The sequence below is a fragment of the Benincasa hispida genome, unplaced genomic scaffold (genome assembly GCF_027475165.1).
Source record: "Benincasa hispida cultivar pf3 unplaced genomic scaffold, pf3_genome.v1.1 HicScf920, whole genome shotgun sequence".
Lineage (NCBI taxonomy): Eukaryota > Viridiplantae > Streptophyta > Magnoliopsida > Cucurbitales > Cucurbitaceae > Benincasa > Benincasa hispida.
In genome coordinates, this window is record NW_028327065.1 from 35,682 (window position 1) to 56,656 (window position 20,975).

General features: G+C 34.0%; 1 long non-coding RNA gene and 1 pseudogene across 2 annotated transcripts; both read right to left on the reverse strand.

The window, feature by feature from the left end:
- LOC150029786 (pyrophosphate--fructose 6-phosphate 1-phosphotransferase subunit beta-like) overlaps positions 1–20,975 on the reverse strand; it is a 35,299-nt pseudogene that overhangs the window by 5,918 nt on the left and 8,406 nt on the right.
- LOC150029787 (uncharacterized) lies at positions 9,203–10,781 on the reverse strand. 2 transcript variants are annotated; one of them, XR_016527328.1, is made up of 3 exons: positions 10,344–10,781; positions 9,561–9,625; positions 9,203–9,460 (listed from the first exon to the last, which is right to left on the reverse strand). It is a non-coding gene; the product is annotated as an uncharacterized LOC150029787 (long non-coding RNA). The 2 variants fall into 2 exon arrangements; XR_016527327.1 differs by having other exon boundaries at positions 9,557–9,625.

Below are 20,975 nucleotides of genomic sequence, written 5' to 3' on the forward strand. Positions count from 1 at the left end.
GCTTCCAAGCTAAATTTCCAGCCCATCACGAAGAGTTGCAACCCTTGAAGCTCCAAGAGTCACTTGGGCACCCAAAAGTCCTAATGAATCTGCAAAATTCAGATTCATCCCCGTGTTTAATGCTTGATGTATTAATTTATTTCAATGTATTTACATTTATTAAGGTTCATGAGTTTTTGTTGAACCTAGTCAATTAAGTGAAAAATTGTGTCCTTTCAAGTTGTCTTTTCAATTAGTATAAATACCTATGTAGTTTGGTCATTGGAACACACTTGAGATTGAATGAAATTTCATTAGAGTTTTTGTCTCTCAAGCTTTATGCTTTTTCTTTGTATTTTTGTGTTTAAAATGCATGTATTAGAACTTTCAATCTAGTTTGATCAATTAGATTGTGGAGAGTTCGACTTCTTAAAGTTAGTAACAAGTTCTCCTTTCTTCTTGATCATCGACCAATCTTCCAAGCCAAATATGTTTAGCTTTCTTGGGGTTGCTTATTAAATAGTTATTGGGGTTATTCTTATTATCGTTGTGGGCCCTCAATCACGTATGAGAACCCCTTTATTCTAGGTGAAACCTCACAACGATAATAAAAGTAACCCCAATTAACTATTTAGTAAGCAACCCCAAGAAAGCTAAACATATTTGGCTTGGAAGATTGATCGATGATCAACAAGAAAGGAAAACTTATTCCTAACTTCAAGAATTCGAACTCTCCACAATCTAATTGATCAAACTAGATTGAAAGTTCTAATACATGCATTTTAAACACAAAAATACAAAGAAAAAGCATAAAGCTTGAAAGACAAAACCTTTAATGAAATTCCATTCAATCTCAAGTGTGTTCCAATGACCAAACTACATAGGTATTTATACTGATGGAGAAGACAATTTGAAAAGACAACTTTTCACCTAATTGACTAAATTCAATAAAAACTCTTTGAGGACATACATGAACCTTAATAAATGTAAATACATTGAAATAAATTAATACATCAAGCATTAAACACGGGGATGAATCTGAATTTTGCAGATTCATTAGGACTTTTGGGTGCCCAAGTGACTCTTGGAGCTTCAAGGGTTGCAACTCTTCGTGATGGGCTGGAAATTTAGCTTGGAAGCAAGCGTTTAATCCCTCTTCAAGTTTTTTAGCTCTTGACATTGGTCCTTGAGGCATAATGATTGCCTCATGATTGGATTGACTTGAAAAGTTCTTACAATGATTTTCACCACGAGCTTCAGTTGAGCTGGTTTGAGATTGTTGAACTTCACTTTCATCTTTTAGAACCTCAATATTGCTTACTTGGCCAACTCCTTATGATTGTCACTATTTGCTTATCAGAATGGAACTCTACGCTAGAGACTAAGTGTGGAATTTCTAATGGAAGGTCAGATAGAGTAAAAGGTGGAGATTCCTCCCTTGATCTTCCTATTGCCTTAAGAAAAAGAATCAAGTCCTGCCTTAAGCACCCAATGCGGAGTTATCTGTCGTATGGTAACCTTTCACCTGAGTTCAGAGCTCTTACTACAAGTCTATAAACAGTAACGATACCAAATAATTTATAAGTAGCAATGGAAATCCCCGAGTGAAAAACTACAATTATGGAAGAAATGAGGGCTCTTGAGAAAAACAATACTTGGGATCGTCTGTCTCTTCCTAAAGAGCATAAGACGGTTGGATGCAAATAGGGGTTCACCATAAAGTACAAGTCTGATGGGACGCTTGACAGTTATAAGGTCAGGCTAGTTGCTAAAGGATTTACTCAGACCTTTGGAATAGACTACTCTAAGACTTTTTCTCTGGTTGCAAAACTAAACACAGTTCGACATGGTTGTGAACAAAGACTGGCCCTTCCATCATCTAGATGTGAAAAATGCATTTCTCAATGGTGAGTTAAAAGAGGAAGTCTACATGAGTCCTCCAGGTTTTGAAGCTCAGTTTGATCACGAAGGGTGTAAGCTAAGAAAGTCATTATACAGATTAAAATAGTCTCCAAGAGCGTGGTTCGACAGGTTTACTACCTTCGTTAAATCTCAAGGTTATACTCAGGGACACTCTGCTTACAAAAAGGTCAGTGTCAGGAAAGAGTGTCGTTCTCATTGTATACGTGGATGATATTGTGTTATCCCGATGATACTACAGAGATTGACAGACTGAAAAAGAAAATGGCTAAGGAGTTTGAGATTAAAGACCTCGGAAGATTCAAGTACTTTCTTGGGACGAAAGTAGCACGATTAAAAGAGGGAATTTCAGTCTCTCAACAGAAATACACACTTGACTTGATAAAAGAAACAAGTATAACTGGATGCAAAGTTGATAACCCCGTAGAAGTCAATACCAAGCTTGGCGACTCTATTAACTTTCCTGTTAATAAAGAAAGATATCAATGTTTAGTAGGGAAACTAATTTACCTATCCCATACTAGACCAGACATATCCTACGTCGTCAGTGTGGTAAGCCAGTTTATGCAAGCACTATGAAGAGCATATGAAGGTTGTTGAACGCATCCTAAGATATTTACAAACTACTCCCAGTAAGGGTTAGATGTTCAAGAAAACTGACAAACGAGGTATCTCACTTATACTGACACTGACTGGACAGGCTCTATTGTAGACAAAAAGTCACATTTGGGTACTGTACCTTTTTGTGGGGAAATCTTGTCACTTGGAGAAGTAAGAAACAAATGGTGGTTGTTAGAAGCAGTGTTGAAGCAGAATACATGGCTATAAGTCTGGGAATATGTGAAGAAATCTGGTTAAAGAAAGTTTTGTCAAACCTGTGTCGGGATTGTGATCATCTGATGAAGCTCTACTGTGACAACAAAACTGCAATAAGTATAGCAAATAATCTGGTTCAAGATGATAGAACCAAACACGTTGAAATCGATAGACACTTCATCAAAGAAAGATTGGACAGTGACAGTATCTACATTCAATACATCTCTTTCGGTCAACAGGTCACAAACATCTTCATAGACAAAAGGACTTAACAGACAGAGTTTTGATTTTTGTGTCAGCAAGTTAGGTCTTACTAACATCTATGCCCCAATTTGAGAGAGAGTGTTGAAAATAAAAAAGGACTTCACTTTTGAACCCTAAGGGCATTTTAGTAGTTTCATCTTACCCTAGTCTGTATTAGGGTTTCCTACATCTCTATTTATATTTGTGCCCTGTTCTGTATGAAACATAGAAAATAATAATAAAAAGAGTGATTGCATCGTGGTTTTTTCTCCCTGTTCTAGGATTTTCCACGTAAAATGTTGTGTTCTTCTCTTCTCTTTGTTTCATCAAATAGGAACCTTCCCCTCTTGTATCAAACACTTTATTCATTCTAATAAAATATTCATAATCTTGATTCTTGGAGAGAATTCTCCTTTTATCTCCTTTAGGAGACATCAATTTGGTACCAGAGCATCCGTGGGCCAATATTGACTGCCGCCAGTGGAACTCCAAGAAACTCTTAGTGACGTCAATCACAAAAGGAAGCTTTGTGAGTTTTCCTCATTGTCGAACAACTAACATCTAATTAGGAGGAACCCTTGAAATTCCAAGAAAGAAAGAAGAAACCGAGGATTTATCAAGATTTTGCAAGAATTGACTATTATCGATCAAAGAAGACGTCCAAGAAAAAAAAAATCAGCAGTTGGTATAGGCAAGAAAATAAAATTTACTTCCAAAAACAAAGTTGGAATTCTGACTCAAGTGGTTCAAAAGAAGAATTCCAACATACTAATTTTGTCCATGCTCGATTTTCTCAAAGCACCTATCATTATCCACATTGGAAATTTAATTCTAGTGATTCTAGTGACTCCAATGATGTTTCTAAGGCAATTTGGGGTGGGATAAGAAGGCAAAAATATCGAAAAAGGTCCAAAGATCCAATCAAACCCATGTTTCAAGATATCAACGTGAAGATTGGGAGTTAGATGAATTAAAGAATTATCAAGAATCATCAAGAATGGATTTTTACAGCCCAAGAAAAATGTTCAAGACACAAAATTACTCTTTTGGTTATGAAACACGATCACGAAAGGTTGATTCAAGAGAATCAATGGATGAGTCCTATACCCATCATGAGATTAAAACATATTAAAGAATCCACCAAAATGACTATTTAGATCCTGTAGCAGATATAAAGAAAACAATAAAATAAATCCAACGTTCGTTGGGGAAAATGAATCAACATATTGATCAACTATCAATTCATTTGCAAGAGTTCAAGAATGGATGAGAGCTCCAGTAGTGTAACCCAAAGCATAGCAATAAGTTGAATCAAAGTTCGTGGGTAATGGAAGTCTAGATACTTGGTATTCCCTAATTATCAAATATGAATTTAAAAGATCTCAATGCATTTACCAACATACATGTTTTTCAGATCTCAACTGACTTGCCTACTACCCAAGTGCTAAATAAATAATGTGTTATCACTAAATTATTAAACAGGAGCGTATAAGTAAAACAGCAAAAGTTCAAGCACGAATAGAATAAGTACCGAAAGAAATGTGACTGCCACTTGAATTGGCCACCCATTATATGCACCTTCTTGCCTTCTCTTTTCCAACTCAGTTACATGGAAAGACATGTATAAAACAAAAAGAAAAAACAATTACCTGGACATTTCCGTGTGGATCTCTTTCAAGCAACAATTGTTCTTGGATTGCTTGTGGAAAAAATTCAAAAAGGTGATGAGATTGAGTAGTAAGTTTCTTTTTCCATAACCTATCCTCATCTATAATATTTCTTTTTCCATAACCTATCCTCATCTATAATATCATGGGCAAGAATTTCATTGAGTTCCGAAATAAGTTGTTGCACCTGTAGAAAGTGAGCTATATATGATATCAGTTCAAGAATGACATATTGATCCCAAGAATCTTGGGTTTAGTGGATAGTGAGCATACAACCAAAAGAAATAAACACAATTATTTACAATAACAAAAGAAATACCTCCGGAATGAAGTCAATCAAACCCTCAGGAATAAGTACAACACCATAATTAATAACCAAGTTCAAAACATTTACTAATTACATCGATAATATAGTCTGTAACGTTTTTCAAGGTAAGCTTCTTAGCCGCAACCTGCAAAACACATTGTAAATTCGATGTACCCTATAAACTAAAGCTCTATTAATATATGAGTCAACATTCAAAACAAATTATTTTTTGTCTGGAAATTTTGTCGCCTGCATACATTCAAAACCAATAAATCTCTATGAGTCAACTACAACTAGGTGGTAGAGAACAAATTTTTCAAAGCTGACAAAAAAAGGCATCCGATATCACTTAGGCAATTGAATATGATATGGGATGTCAATCCTTAGTTCCATTACACCATATTAAAAGTTTCAACCTAATTCCATGAATCTTTTGTTTATCACAAATTTTTATCTTTACCCTAAGTTTTGTTTGATATTTACCATTCTATGTAAAAATGCAAGAAGATGAAATTCTGAAACAGGATATATTAACTGACTCAACAATTTCAATTTTCATGTTTACATGAGAGTATCTGTTGCAGAGATTATTAGTTATTACTGAGACAAAATCTAGTTCTCAAAGGGAATAAACAACCCTAGGGTTGCATGTGGAGGTAAATGCCCTTCTTGACAAAGATTTCTATCTGGTAAAGCATGTGGAGATAAATGTCCTCCTTGACAAAGGTTTCTATCTTAAGTAGTTTAAATAAAGCAGCTACCTTTTCTCCAATAATAATAATATTTGGATGAGTTTGCAAAGCACACTCTAGTGTGATGTGAGAAGCAGCACGACCCATAAGTCGTCCAACTGTGGATATATGTACACTGTTAATGCAATATGATAATAAACTTGAAACTTGAGTGAGAAAAAAAAGGTATCAACATCACAACAATAAAAAAGTACAATCTCACATTAGGTTAATAAAATTGAGTAGCCGTGAAGTGCTCTGTTTTTTACAGATGAGGCAACAAGATGGGCTTTATTATTGATATTATCTACTTATTTATAAATATATATTTTTAAAAAAGTGGACATAGCTGAACTTGAAATACTGGTAATGTCAATATTTCAGTTATTATGAACATGTCAGCACATCAGAACTATTTTTAGTTTCAATTTCATTAAGTAAAATGCTTACAGTGGTAATATTTTCCTGTAGATCGAGCATCAACCATCACATTACCAATCATTTCTGAATATATCTGCATAAACATCAGAAGAGCCTATTAAGCGTCTCATCTCATGAATGCGACATTCCATTTTTTCCTTGAATTCTTGAAGAAACTACTTCAACTTTGCAACAGTCACCAAAGTTGAGTCCAAACGAAATATGAATTCTAAAGCAGTTACAAAGAGAAATGAGTACCTTGCAAGCAGAATCAAATCCAAAACTTGTGGGGACCTCTTTGGATTTGAGATCACCATCAATAGTTTTTGGGCAACCAATCACTCGGGTCTTCATATTCTTACTCCTAATTTGAAAACAATAGAAAGAAGGGGAATATAGATAACAGAGTCTTACACACACAAAAAAAAAAAAAAAAAAACAGGAGCGTTTAAGTAAAACAGGAAAAGTTCATAATGGATTTGGCATATTTTCAAAACCTGATAACATAATGGATTTCTGATTTTCTCTTGCTTAAACAACCATACTAATGATGGTCTATGAATCCTTGAAGAATGCATATCCCACTCACTTTCAGTCACCAATTAGAACAATATTCTTTCGACTTCTGAACTGTAGGAAGTGTGGCAACTAGCATCAGCAACAGACCTACAAAACCCATATATATTCACCATTTGTGTGACCATAAATGGGTCATGGTATCCACATAGTAAGCCACTTTTGATGACAAGAATATACTGGAACATGCTAAACCATCTTCTCATCAACAAGTCTGGCAAAGAGGTATTCATGTGGTGAGTACATAGACAACAGATATATACCAAAAAGAGGATACAAGAAAGAAGAAACAAAAGTGTGTTACCTATCATCATGTAATGAACTTACATATAGTAACAACAAAACAGCAGACTAACAAGAAGAAAGATCTGAATCATTGGAGCTTTTCTGTCCAAGTAGAAACCAAAACAAGTTCCTCTTCAGTTACATTGATAGTTGCTAAAAGCCAAGGTAGTGTGTTGTACATACATCAAGAGCACAATTTTTCATTTCTTTGGTGATAGAGTTGTCCATGACAGTATTGACATGACTATATATATAGAACTCCTTGAGAAGGTATAAAGAATGTAAAAGTTGACCTGGTTGTGTTTCGAATGTACTAAGACGAAATAAAACTACATGTTCTAATACTTCTTGAATTGATGTTGCTAGATGTGGCACCCTATGAGATGGAGACTTCATAATCGTGACCAGGATTGCACGGGTTGTTGCAAATGTGTCTGGATGTATGCCCATCTCCCCAGTCACATTCTTACGGAGCATACTCGTCAAAATAAGAACTAGTTCTTCAATACGAGATACAACCACTACTCCAGGACACTGAGAAATGCATTTCAAAATGAGACCAAGTGTTTGGCTGTGAATTGGATGGAAAGGAACTTCAGCAACATGACCCAACACTAGAATTAGTGTTGCAAAACCGACCGCAAGCCTTTGATTGAAGGGCAATTCAGCTCTTGAAAGAAGATCAAGGGCCTGAAGACGCAAGCCCTTGTTAAGGGATCCTTACCTTCAGCAATGTGCAACTCATTTCATTATCCTAGAATTCGAAGTTTCTGGCATATGTTCTATTTTGAAAAAAGAATGTCTAGTTTTCATGTATTTAACAGCACAAAAATAGCTAGATATCTATGACCTTGACTAGTTTTCATGTATTTACCAACACAAAAATAGCTAGATATCTACGACCTTACTTGAACAGGAACTATTTTATAGGTTGTACATATGTGTCCTTGAGTTCTAAAAAAAATCGCTAGATGTCTTTATCTCTGACAGATTATGCTTGTTCAAGAATTTTCAAGACTACGATTAGGATTTGTTTCATAGGTTGTACATCTGTGTCCTTTCGATCTAAAAAAAATAGCTAGATATCTTTATCCCTAACAGATTATGCTTGTTCAGAATTTTCAGGACTACGATTGCTCACCTGAAAATCGTAATATCTCAAATACATAATCCACTATATTTTCTTCAACCAATAGTTGGTTTGGCTTGATGGAAGTGCCCTCTGAGGACAGATAACTAATTATTAGCTCCACAGTGTTAAGTTGGAGATCTTAGTCTGACGAAAGCAGAGGACCTTTGATAGAAACTTAAGAGTTGATATGCCATTGCAAAATTTTAGTCATTCAGGGCAGCGTTTGTTAATTTATTGGAAAAGAAGTCGATTAAAATCTTTGGATAAGTGATCTTATCTTGTTTACGGGATTGACTAATCAGAATTTAGAAACTTAGAGTTGAGCTAAGAAGTCGGTCGGGTAGATGAAAAGTCATCTGGGTATATCTTTTGGGGGTAGAATATCGAATTGAAACCTATAACCATACTGTAGATGCACAGCTATGTGGTTGAGCTGAATTTTGTAAAATGGTTCTTCAAGTCTGGAAAAAACTTGCACATGAACAAAATGTTTTGAGTTGCATTTTCTTTTAGCTTTTGCTTTCTTTCTTCAATATCCTGGCAAGCAACTTTGTTGGTGGAATGGCATATCCTAAGTCCGAGCTCAAATAGGTCGATTTATCTTGTTGCTTTGGAATTTCAAATTTTTTATTCATTTTGGGCCACTACTCTAATTGGGATTTAAGTAGTGAATAAACTTAATTTCTACTCCTTCCATAGAGTGTTTGAAAATTTTCTGTTATCGGCCTTGCCACAAGATGGTCATGGATCTTTCTATGGGGTTTTCATATTTTAGTTCATTTTATGCTGTTCTTGTACTGATAAAATTAATTTCTTTTGGGGCTGCTTAGTTATGATAAGCAGAGAGATTTATAATTTTCAATAAAGCTATGAGTTTACTACATTTAGAAAGGACTAATGCAGCTTTATTGTGTTTCAGGTTGGGCCTTGTTGCAACCATTAAGGTATGCAGTTTTCCATCCATTATGACATAATACCACGAGTATCCATTTCTTGTATTTTCTCAAAGCATTCAAGTTATTTGTCAGTATAGAATGATCATGTAGTATTCTCAAGGTTGGAAATAATTATGTTGCATAGCTTTTTTTTAAAACATTTATTCTAGTAGTGATGCACAATGAATGAATGAACATGAATAGTTAGATACAAATCAATACACATCAGATAAAAGAAGATGAGTATACAAATCAATACATCATTTTCAGTTTTCCATCCATTATGACATAGCTTTTCATAGCTTTTTTTTTAAAACATTTATTCTGGTAGTTGTCAGTATACAAATCAATACACATCAGATAAAAGAAGATGAAAAATGAGAAACTGGGCTTCATTTGTACGCAAATGCAAACATTCAAAAATATCACCCAAACTCATGCACCACCAGCTACAAATTATAAACCAGAAAGAAGATTTAGCCATCATGTTCGGTCTAGGAAACACAAAAAAAAAAAAAAAAGTGGTTTTGAAGAAGTTGACAAACCTACATAGTTCAATCGGACATCATCATTTTGAGTCTTCATGAGCGCCTCCAGAGATAGAAACAGAAGTTCTGGGCAAAATGCAGAGAGAATATCATTTTCAGTGCTATGGTTAGCTGCATATTGAATTGTGGTCAATTTATATAGAACAAAGAGGATCTCTCCCCGTATCTCCTTGCTGCATATGAAGAGTAATTCAGAACTTGTCATAAAAAATGCATATGCGCAGTACAAAATAATTTGCTTCTTTCGAATTATTCAGTTTATCACCTTGGTAATTCAAGGCCTGGCACGAGATTTGACACGAGGCCATCGTTGTTCTTAATTTGGCCATGGAAATTTGTTGTCCGATAGTTTAAAGCTGTACAGATTTCTGAAGAAGCTGTACAGAAATCTGAAGAGTTTGATATTAGGTAATGTTTGTTTCCTTTGGTTGTTGTAGCATTATGAATTTATTGCTGTAACTTTCCTTTTCATTGTCATTTGTTTGGCTGGTTCGTTAAGTGTCCACTAAACTCTGAGAAAGTGGTCTGGCAGTAGTAGCCAATTTTTTACTCCTCCCCGAAATTTTTAAAAAAAAAAAAAAAGTAAAAAACAAAACGAAGAAAAAACATGTGTAATTGGTTTCCTGCCTGTTGAAGTGAAATCAGTCTCTTATTAACACTACAGGCAGACCTAAGCATTCTATAACAATGAAGCTAAAAGGAACAAATGGAAAAAGAAAAAAAATCACACTCCTTTGACAACGAAATACGCACGAATCTAGAACAGTAGAACAAACAAGATTACCATATTATACACCTGACGGCGGCTCCAAGACAACGCGCCAGAAGAAAGCCGATCCGAAACTCTGGCGATAAAGTCGTCGCAAAGAGATCCATCACCGTTAACTTCAGTAACATCGACGAACAAGATCAGTGACTTGGCGAGCAATGGCGTCATCGTCGAAGGAGCAGAGTGCGGCGACGAAGGGAGCGACAATGAAATGAGAATGGAAAGTGAGGAAGGTCTGGCCCTGTAACGGCGACGAAGGGAGCGACAATGGGAGAGAGGGGATCGGAGTAGGGTTTCAAAATTTTGGAGGAAGTACAACGTCTGAGGAGTAGGGTTTCAAAATTTTGGCCCGTTGAGTTTTGCTAATAAATAACAAACACTCTCCAGCTGGAAATTATTTTTTAAATATTTATTTATTTTTATCAAATTTATTGTCACTTTTATCAGCTTTTTTACTTTTTATTTTTTTGTTAGGAGAAAGCAGAGATTCAAATGGGGCTTGTCTGTGTTTTTATAGGAAGGAGAGAGAAAGAAAGAGAGGTGGTTTCTGGGGTTTGCTGCTGCAGGGAATGAGTAAGGGAAGAAAAAGGCAAAGATGGAGGATTATTATTCAACTAGGGATTCTTTTTAAATTATTTATTTAAATTTTGGAAACTTCAACTTATACTTATATGTATTTGTTTTTTTTATTTATTAATAATAATAAAGTATTTTTAATCCTTTCAAAATCACTCTTACGTTACTTTTACTATTAAGAGGCGGATGAGACCATAAGATTATAATAACTATCTCTTGTTACAGTAAATACTATTTCAAAATAACTATCTCTTATTAACTTTCTAATCTATAAAGTTGGCAGCTAAAAGTAAAATAGTAGTTGTGAAAATATTAAAGATGAACTAAATAAATGAAGGTCTAATGATCCAATTAGAATAAATTTGAACTAAGTTTGAAAAATTAGAAAATATAATACAATTCGAACTCAAAAAAAAATAAGGCTGGATTAGTGATAATAATGACCTTTTGACCATACCCTTTGTCTAAAAAATAATCACATACTTTTTTTCTTCAAATAATAATAATATATTTTCAAAAGTTGCATTTTAGTCTTCAATTATCATATTTATTGTTTCAAAACTAATCTCGAATGAGAAATTCTTTAGAATTTCAAATAGAAATCGAAATCCATAATGACGTAGTGATGACCTTAATTAATACGGTGGTCTAAATTTTGGTTCTAGATCGATATTACATCATTTCATCTATCGATTTTGTCCAACATTCTGAAGAATTTCTACTCATTGATATATTTTAAGGAAAAATACATATTTCTTTCCTCAATTTTGAAATAGTTTCAAAATGTTACATTTTTAGTCCTCAAGTTTTGAGTTTAGTTTTGAAATCCCTAACTAGGTTTCAAAATGTTACAATTTTACCACTGAGATTTAAGTTTTGTTTCGATTTGGTCTCTATATTTCAAGACTTATACTTTTAACTTCAATTTTTCATTAAATGCTCATTTTTAGTTATTGGCATTAATGTCTATTAATTAATTTAAAATAATTATGAAGTGAATTTAAAATTTAATACAGATAAAGATAGTAAAACTTAACTAATTGTAATTCTTTGTATTCTTTTAAATTAAGTAATAAACATTAACACCAAATACAAAAAGTAAGTAGCTAGTAAAAAATCGAGGTTAAAAATGTAAATCTTGAAACGTATGGATCAAATAAAAACAAATTTCAAATCTCAAGAGTAAAATCGTTACATTTTGAAACCTAAATCAAACTCTGTCCAGCTTTCTTGCCGCTCTCTCCACTCTCGCTCTCAAATTTTCTCTTCCGTCTCGCTCTCTCCAGCTTTCTCGCTCTCGCTCTCGCTCGCTGCTTAAGGCTTTTCATCGTAAGGGCTCTCGCTCCCGCTCCCGCTCACTCGCGCTCGCTCGCTTAAGGCTTTTCATCGTAACGGCTCCCGCTCTCGCTCTCGCTCCCGCTCCCGCTCGCTCCAGGTCTCGCTAAGTAGCCCTCTTTACTCTCGCTCTCTCTAACTTTCTCGCTACAATTCTCGCTCTCTCCAATTTTCCTTCAATCTCGCTCTCTCCAGGGATCTCGCTCTCTGTACTCTCGCCAGCCTCAATCTCGCTAGCATCGCTCGCTGGGTTTCTCGCTCTCCAATTCTTCAAATGCAAGGATTGCACAACTTTTATTCTAAAGATTTAGATTTAGCGATATTTTAATTCATAAATTTTCAAATCGACATTTTAACTCATAATCATAATGTTTGAATTTAATAGCATTTTAGTGACTTGTAAGGTTTTCAGTATCAATGTGGCTAATGAGAGCTAACGTGGCAATTTATTTTTAGATTTAAATTCTATTTTGGTCCTTAAGCTTTGTATCTTGTTTTATTTTTATCTTTAAACTTTCAAAAACATTCATTCTAGTTCATTTAATTTGGTCTCTACTATTAAAATTCTATTAACTCTTAAATAGAATAGTGAGATGACTTGTATTTTTTTATAATTATCTTGTAAGAAGGTGAAAAAAGAGAGAGAAAAGAGGAAAGCTTATTGAGGTGGCTGCAAAATTGAAGATAATTCTTAGAAACTGACTGCGGGCAGCACCATCTAGCCGGTTAGTGATCGTAATGCAAACAGCAGAAATTTGACCGTTATGTTTGAAAATATGTCAAGTCAACAATCTTGTTCTTACTAGTCATTCTCCTTCATCTCACAATTTTATTTTATTTTATTTTATTTTTGGAAGGTATTGTAATTAATTAAAGTGTGGAGTGGGGAATCGAACCTCAGACTTCGAGATCGATAGTACAAGCACTATGTCAACGCTCTTGTTGATTTCACAATTTTATTTTATCTTTTTCTATTTCAAATAAATAAAAGAAATTCCATTTTGATTGGTATGATAATTAAGAACATGTTTGGTAGACAATCTGAATTTTTTTTATGTTTATAGATTTGCCGAATTTAGCAAATTTGTGTTTAACAGACAATCTGAATTTTGATTCTGAAAAAAGTTTTTGGATATTGTGATCCAAATAATGCAAATTGTAAAAAATAACATTTTTATGTTTTCGTTGTATCTAAGTTTTGAATTTTGAATTTTAAAGTATTAGAATTATATTAAATAAATATAAAAACACTTAGGGTGTGTTTGGAGTGAAGATTATCCTAAGACTATAATACCACCCCTTGTTACAATAGATACTATTTTGTATTCCTTAATTAGCTACTTTCAACACTATTTCAAAATCATCATTTGCTACAGTTTTTACTATTTTACCTTTATCATTTTTTTTATTCATTGCTACAGTGTTTACTATTTCCTTCTCAAACTAAAATAGTTTACCCCTCAAACACATACTATTATAACCAAAACTAAAATAATTTATACCCAAACACAAACTATTATAATCAAACTATAATAACCTAGGATTATAATAACCAATTAATTGCTCCAAACGCCCCCTTAGAACTTCAGTATGTCATGTCATAAATCCAATTTCTTTTTTGAAAAATAGAATATGTATTATGTAATGTATTATAATATTATTTAATTATAGAAAAAAATAATATAAAAAATGTTAATAAATAAATCAAGAAGGAGTTGTTTGGCTCACTGCGTTGAGTTCATGTCTATAGTTTAAATGTCTCTAAAGTTTGTATGTCTGTGGAGTTCATATGTATGCGATGCTGAGTTAATATCTAAAGGATATCTGGTGCAGTTTTTTAATACATAAATAATCTGTTTGTATGATAATCATTTTTGTTTGAAATTTTTTTATTCACACACGCATGCACGCATTTTTTTTTTTTTTTGTTTAACCATACATATATTGTTGGAAGTTTTAGGATATGAGATTTAGGGTTTACTTTTGGACAATGTATGAGCAATCATTTTACAAAATTATGCATGTGACGTCTAGTTGAATAATTATTTTTAGCACTTTTGATATTCTTTTTAAAATAAAAACATTCGTGTGTCTAACAAAATTTTCTCAAAAGTTTTTTACATACAAGTTTGTTTGAATTTTTACATGATAAAAGTGATTTTATTAATGTTAAATTCCTATAAAGAACGACTATAAAAATACTATGAACTAATTAAAAATCAGGAATTCAACGTTCTGGCATAACTTACGTACTTTTGTGTCAACAAAGGTGTTTTTATTGACAATTTTTTGTGTCAACTTAAATATAAACATTTAATCATGTTTTATATGTATTTTTAAATCAATAGTTACTTTGAAATTTAAATTAAGGTTTTATTCACGGTTTTATGTCACAAGCATCAACAAAACAAAAAATCGTGTGTCAACAAAGCTCAAATTTGTAGTAGTAATAATTTAAAATAATGGTCAAGAGTTGGTGGAGTGACTGCCATAGGAGGTCATCGGAGTTGGCCCTCAATAGTGGTAATTGGATGTTGCCAGAGTTGGCTGCAGGTGGTAGTTGCCAAGTGACTTTCGGAGGTGGTCGCTGGAGTTGGGTGTCAAAGGTGGTCACTGAAGTTGGTCGTTGAAGGTGGTCGCCAGAGTTGAGCAATGAGACATCAGTAGTGACGAGAACTGAGTGTACTATTGGTAGACATGGTATAAAATGTCGGTGACATACGATGTTAGCCTCCCAAACAATGAATTGAGTTCATATCTCAACTCATCTCATCTCACCTCTCCACCCCAAACACTCTCTTTTATTATCAACTAATATTTAATGGATAACTATTAAATGATTATTTAAATTAGAATCCAATTTCTATAGGTTAGATGTTCAATCTTGCCACTACGCATTATCAAAAAAAAAAAAAAAAAAAAAAAAAAAAAAAAAAAAAAAAAAAAAAAAACTACCAATGGAGCTATTGTTTTATGTTGAATCGAATGTCACAACATATTGCCTCATGCTTACCATATGTGATAACAAATCAATACAATACTTTTATCTTTATTCGATAGTGATTTTGTTGAGTTGTCATGACCAACCAATATGCTTTACCTTTGACTTATATAAAGTAGGTTAAAATACCTTTTCAAACCAAAAAAAAAAAAAACCTAGGTTAAAATATCATATTGATTTTTATACTCTGTATTCGGTTTCATTTGATTTAATTTTAATCTATTTAATTTTCATTAATCTTGAGTTTAGTATTTCAAATGTTATTTTTTAAATTATGAATGGTTGAATAATAATAATAATTTTCGAATAAGAAAATACACTATGCAATTTTGATTTATTTAGGTAATAGGTAATAGGTAAGGTATCAATTTTTGGATTTGTTTCTTATATGCGGGTCTTAGCAAAAAAGGATTAAGTTATTTCGGTAAATACATTCAACCAACTCCAATCCTTTTACCCATTAACATATTTTCAATGGAATGTTAATATGGATATTTTTTTCTTAGTGAATAGAGGTTAAAATTTGACATTTAAAAGTACATAAATCAAAATTAAATGACATCCGAAATATAATAATCAAAGTAATATTTTAACTAATAAACTTGACAAAGCCATAAAAAAAATTTCATGTACATCTAATCAAAACAAAGTTAAAATTTAGGTCAGTTGTAATTATATAAATTCTCTCTTGATCTTCGGAACTTCGAATGACACAAACTTTGAAAAGTCTCATTTTAATAGAGATGTAACTTAGTCAAATTTACTTGTCATTATTTTGCCTAAAATTCATAGCTCAATTTAATATACCGTGAGAATTCGTTGACATACTAATGATGTAAAATTCGACAACCAAACATTCCTTTTATGCATTGCATATGGTCAAAACATAACAGTAGACTTTTTTCCCTTCTTTTTTCCCTTCCTATTAAAACTTTATTATGTACTACTTTTGAATTAATTATTCAATTTCTTCAATGGCTTAAAACCTTTTCAAATTTTAGATTTTTCTCGATTTATTAGCAATTGTTTCATTTTATATCGAGAGAGCGTAATTTTTATGTCGGTCCTTCTTTTATTAATTCTTATCTAACATTTATGTTAGATGATATAAGATTAAATTTACCTTCACTTACAAATTTAAGCTTTTGAGTCAATCGGTGATTTAAGATGATATTAGAATAGATTTTATCATATTAAATAAGATTTATTTAATTTATGATTAAATTCTAATTTGTTAAACACCATTTGTCGAAAGTGCATTTATCGAAAATTAGGAAGTGTTGTGCTATAAATAAATGAATCGTAATTCAGTTGACATAAGCTTTTACTAATCAATTTTGAAGTTAGAGGTTCGATTTCCTTATTCCACATATGGTAGAAAAAAATGAGAACAGAATAAATCAAATATTTTTAATACGTTCATCTATCAAATTTTTCTTCCCATAATAATTTTATAGAATAAATATTTGATTGTTCATGAATGTTATTTTTTCTGGAGTATTTACCAAAATACGAAGTGCACATAATTAAGTGGTAATTGACATGTATGAACCTTTTGTAACAACCCAAATTTGTACGCATACACTACAAGAAATTAAATGTCAAATGTTAAGCAGGACGAAATTTTATTTAAATGGGTGGTAAATGTAATACCCTAACCCTAATTTAGAAAGGAGGAAAACAAATAAAATATATAATTAAGAATGAAAAATATATAAACTTAATAGGAAAATCGGGTGGAAATTTAGAATTGAAAAAAAATAAGAAATTTATTAATTATCCAAAAATAATGAATAAGGGGCAGAATCAGGGAGGATTAATTAGAAATTGGACGCTATCTAATTCAGGAGACAAAGGGCCGTAGATAACTTTTTGTTTGGGCACTGCTCATTGGAAAAATTGGAGGTGAATTAATTGCCCATATACTCTTAAAATTTGAAAGAGTTAAAAAGGGGAAGTGGAATCCACAAGCAGTGATGAAGGCAACCAACGCGTGAAAACTAGCGAGATTTGAGAGAAAATTGAAGAGAGCGAAAGTGGAGAGAGCGAGATTGGAGAGAAAATTGGAGAAAGCGAGAGTGGAGAGAAAATTGGAGAGAGCGAGATTCTCAGCGAGACAGTGGGAGAGAGCAGGAGCCACGAGAGCCAAACCAGCGAGAGCGAGAGCTAGAGAGTCACAAGATCCAAACCAAGGAGAAAGCTGGAGAGAGCGAGATTATGAGAATAGAAAGAGCGATATTTGGACAGAAGCGGGGATTATGGGTTGAATTTGGCCACGATCTTATAGATTATACATGGAAAACCCAAAATGGAATACAAACAAAGGTGGATGACGTAAGGGCAAACGTTAGCCAAAATTAGGTGTCTTATTAAGAGAAATTCTTAAACCTAAGTAATTTTAAAGAAGCCATGTGTAGGATGAGTTGTCACACAGAGAAGAGCTGGAAACAACTATAATAGGAGGCTTTAGGCTGAAAGTTAAACGGATTCTCAAACAAAACTTAGTAGTAAAAATCGTGTGAAAATGGTGAAGTAATTCTGTTAGTTAGAAGGAGGAAAAGCAAGGGAAGTGCTGCCTAAAATTTCCTTTTAAGAGGGAAAGCTCTACTGATTAAACCATAGGGAATAATAAGGAATAACTAGGATCGCAGTCAAAGTAAGTAGTTATCTCACCATCTTTTTAAGTGTTTCATGGTAGTGTACCTTTAATATGTTGCATAATTATGTTATTGTTATGTTGCATTACATGTTTAAAATACGTTTATCGACAAGGGACCCCATGCATTATGTTTGTTCATAAGATTAAATTTTAATTAGATAAAAGTTATGCTTTTAGGGCTAGCAGGGTATGTATGGTTGCACCCCTCTAGTCCAATCTTACTGTAACATCCTACACCTTTTTATTTATTTATTAATAATGTAAAACTTTTCCCTTTTCAGTAATTGTCCTTAGTTGAAGGACATGTTTGGAATTCTGAATTTAAAGTATAAATGCGAGGATTTAAATGTTGTCGTGGAATTTATTCAAAAATTATTCAATTTGAAAAGTTATGGCAGGAATTAATTATTTTTAGAAAAAGGAAAAGAATTAAATAGTATAAAGTGGGTTAAGGAAAGGATCTAATTAGAGTTATACTATTTTCCTTTTATTATTATTATTACTATTATTATTAGTATATTTTTTTAAAATAAAAAGGACCCCCCCCCCCCACCACCTTCTCCCTCACTCATGCGAGCCCGTCCTCCGTTTTCTTCTTCCTTTCCGCACACCCAGCCGCTACACCCTCAGTCGTCGAAGCGTCGCACGTCCGCTTTCAACCGGTTGCACCACTGGATCTAGCCCCCGCGTGCCACCAGTCACCCAGCCATCGACCTCCCCCCAACTGCGTTGCTCGCCATTCGTGGGTTTCGACCGACCAGATCCCACCAGTCAGACCACGTCGCTCGCCGTCGCATTGTCCCTTTCAGCCATTCGTTCCGTCCGCGAGCAATCAGAAGCTCTCCAGCCGCTGCCGTGAGCCTCCGTCCAGCTGGGCCGTTCGTCCAAATTCCCTCCAGCCACGCGTCCGCCGCCCCAGCCTCACCACTGTCGGTCGCCATCGTCCCTGCACGTCGGGTTCGCTTTGGTCTTTGTCGGAATCTTGGATTAAGGGTAAGTGTAAATTGTTTTGATTGGATTCCTTGAGGATTTTGAGTAGTCACTAGAATTTGGCCTTGAATTGTTGGTACACGTCATGTTTTGAATATAGGGAAAAATTTTAGGTTGCTGAAGTTGTCGTCCAGCCGAGTAAAGGGGTAGTCGACGAATCTTGGTGAAGAGTAAGGCTCTAAACTTATGTGGGTTGTTAAGCATGTTGTATGTTTATGAATTTCTCGATTTAAGTTTGATTGAACCATAGACTGCGGCCTAAAATAATTTGCCATGATGTTGAGGTTTGGATCTTGAGGTGTCCTGGTGTCTTTGTTTTGGGTGATTTAAGTTTGATCCTGTGGGCTTTCGGTTTCGTTGGACAAGGAAGAGGTTGAGCTTGCTAGTTTCTAGAGTTTGCGAGTAAAGGTAAGTAATCTTACTACTGGAACTGCCCACGGGCCAGGCTTTAATTGTGTATGCTAGCATAATAAGCGTATGTTATGGTAAATTTTAGCATATTGATTGACAGTATGACCTGAATCAAAGTATGTTCTGGCACGGATTCTGATTTATTTACATACACACCTAAGTGCTTGATCGTTAGTATGTGATAGTATGTGTTTTCATATGTCGATGTCTGATCTGCTGGTGTTGAGGCATACTTGCATGTTGTGGATTTATGATATAAGTTATACATGGATGATGTATAATATGTTATTAAGAATTATGTGTATGTGATAAAGCCATGGTATCAAGGATTTTTATGTATGTTTTAGAACTGTACAATGTTGAATCATAGCACGTTAAGACTGTGTGAATATCTTCATTGATTAGTTAGATGCTCACCAGTTTGTGTTTCTTTCGGGATTCACGAGTTTGTGTTTCCTTCGAGATTCACCAGTTTGTGTCTCCTTCGGGATTCACCAGTTTGTGTTTCCTTCGAGATTCACCAGTTTTGTGTTTCCTTCGGGATTCACCAGTTTTGTGTTTCCTTTGGGATTCATCAGTTTGTGTTTCCTTCGGGATTCACCAGTTTTGTGAGCATACTTAACTACAATAGGATAGGACTCAGTCTCTCATCTGTTACATGTACTTATGTGCCATGTGCGGGTATCTAGAGGACATAGATGCCTAGCTTGATCCCAGTGGTGGGGCTACTTACTGAGTATTTCATACTCATTCTTTCTTATGTTGATGTTTCAGGTAAGGGTAGAGATGCACCGGCGATGGCGCAGCGGAATTCATGATCGAGCCACTGGGACTAGTTTTTACGCTTCCGCATCATGAGATTTAGAGTTCTTTTCATGTTTCCCTTCAATGTTTAGTTTTGATGTTTGAAACTTATTATTAAGGATTGTTTTTTTTATATGTATTTATTAACCTTTATGATTTATGGGTACCCTATTATTGTTTTTAATAATGGCATTTAATAAATGTCTCTTGAACTTCTCTTGTTTTTAATTAGCATTTATTTCAAATAACTGAGTGTCGTTTTAAATTCTTTGCATGCATTTATTTTAGTAACGGCCTTACCTAGATCCTAGGGTTCGGGTCGTTACACTTACGTTTATGTTAATGGTTGATGTTGGATGCGACTCTGGCCCTACTGACTACATGACCCGCTAATCATCAGATGAGTTAGTTTCCGCCTAAGTCCTCATCTTTCTATCAGGGCGGAGAAATTTACGTTAGAAGCATAACCGACCACCACATGTTATTATATGTTTTCAGTCCCAATCATACGTTTTCAGGACATGTTGCATGTGATTGTGCATTTGGTCACTACCCTATGTGAGAAATACTTACTGGGTATATTATATACTCATCCTATTTTTACAGACTTTCTAGGTAAGGACACAACATAGTGGCAGAACTGGATGTCGCTCAAATGGCCAACCATCAAACTCACTATTATAGGCACATACATTTTTGTATCACTACGCTAATGTTTTATGGATCCTGGTGTTTTGTAAAATAAACTTTTTATATAGTTTTCTACTTAATTAATAAAATCTTAGATATGTTCTTTTGAGATTTTTGCCAAAACTATCTCATGATAGAAAAGTCTAAGTATGCATGTCGTAGCGGTTGGACCATAATATGT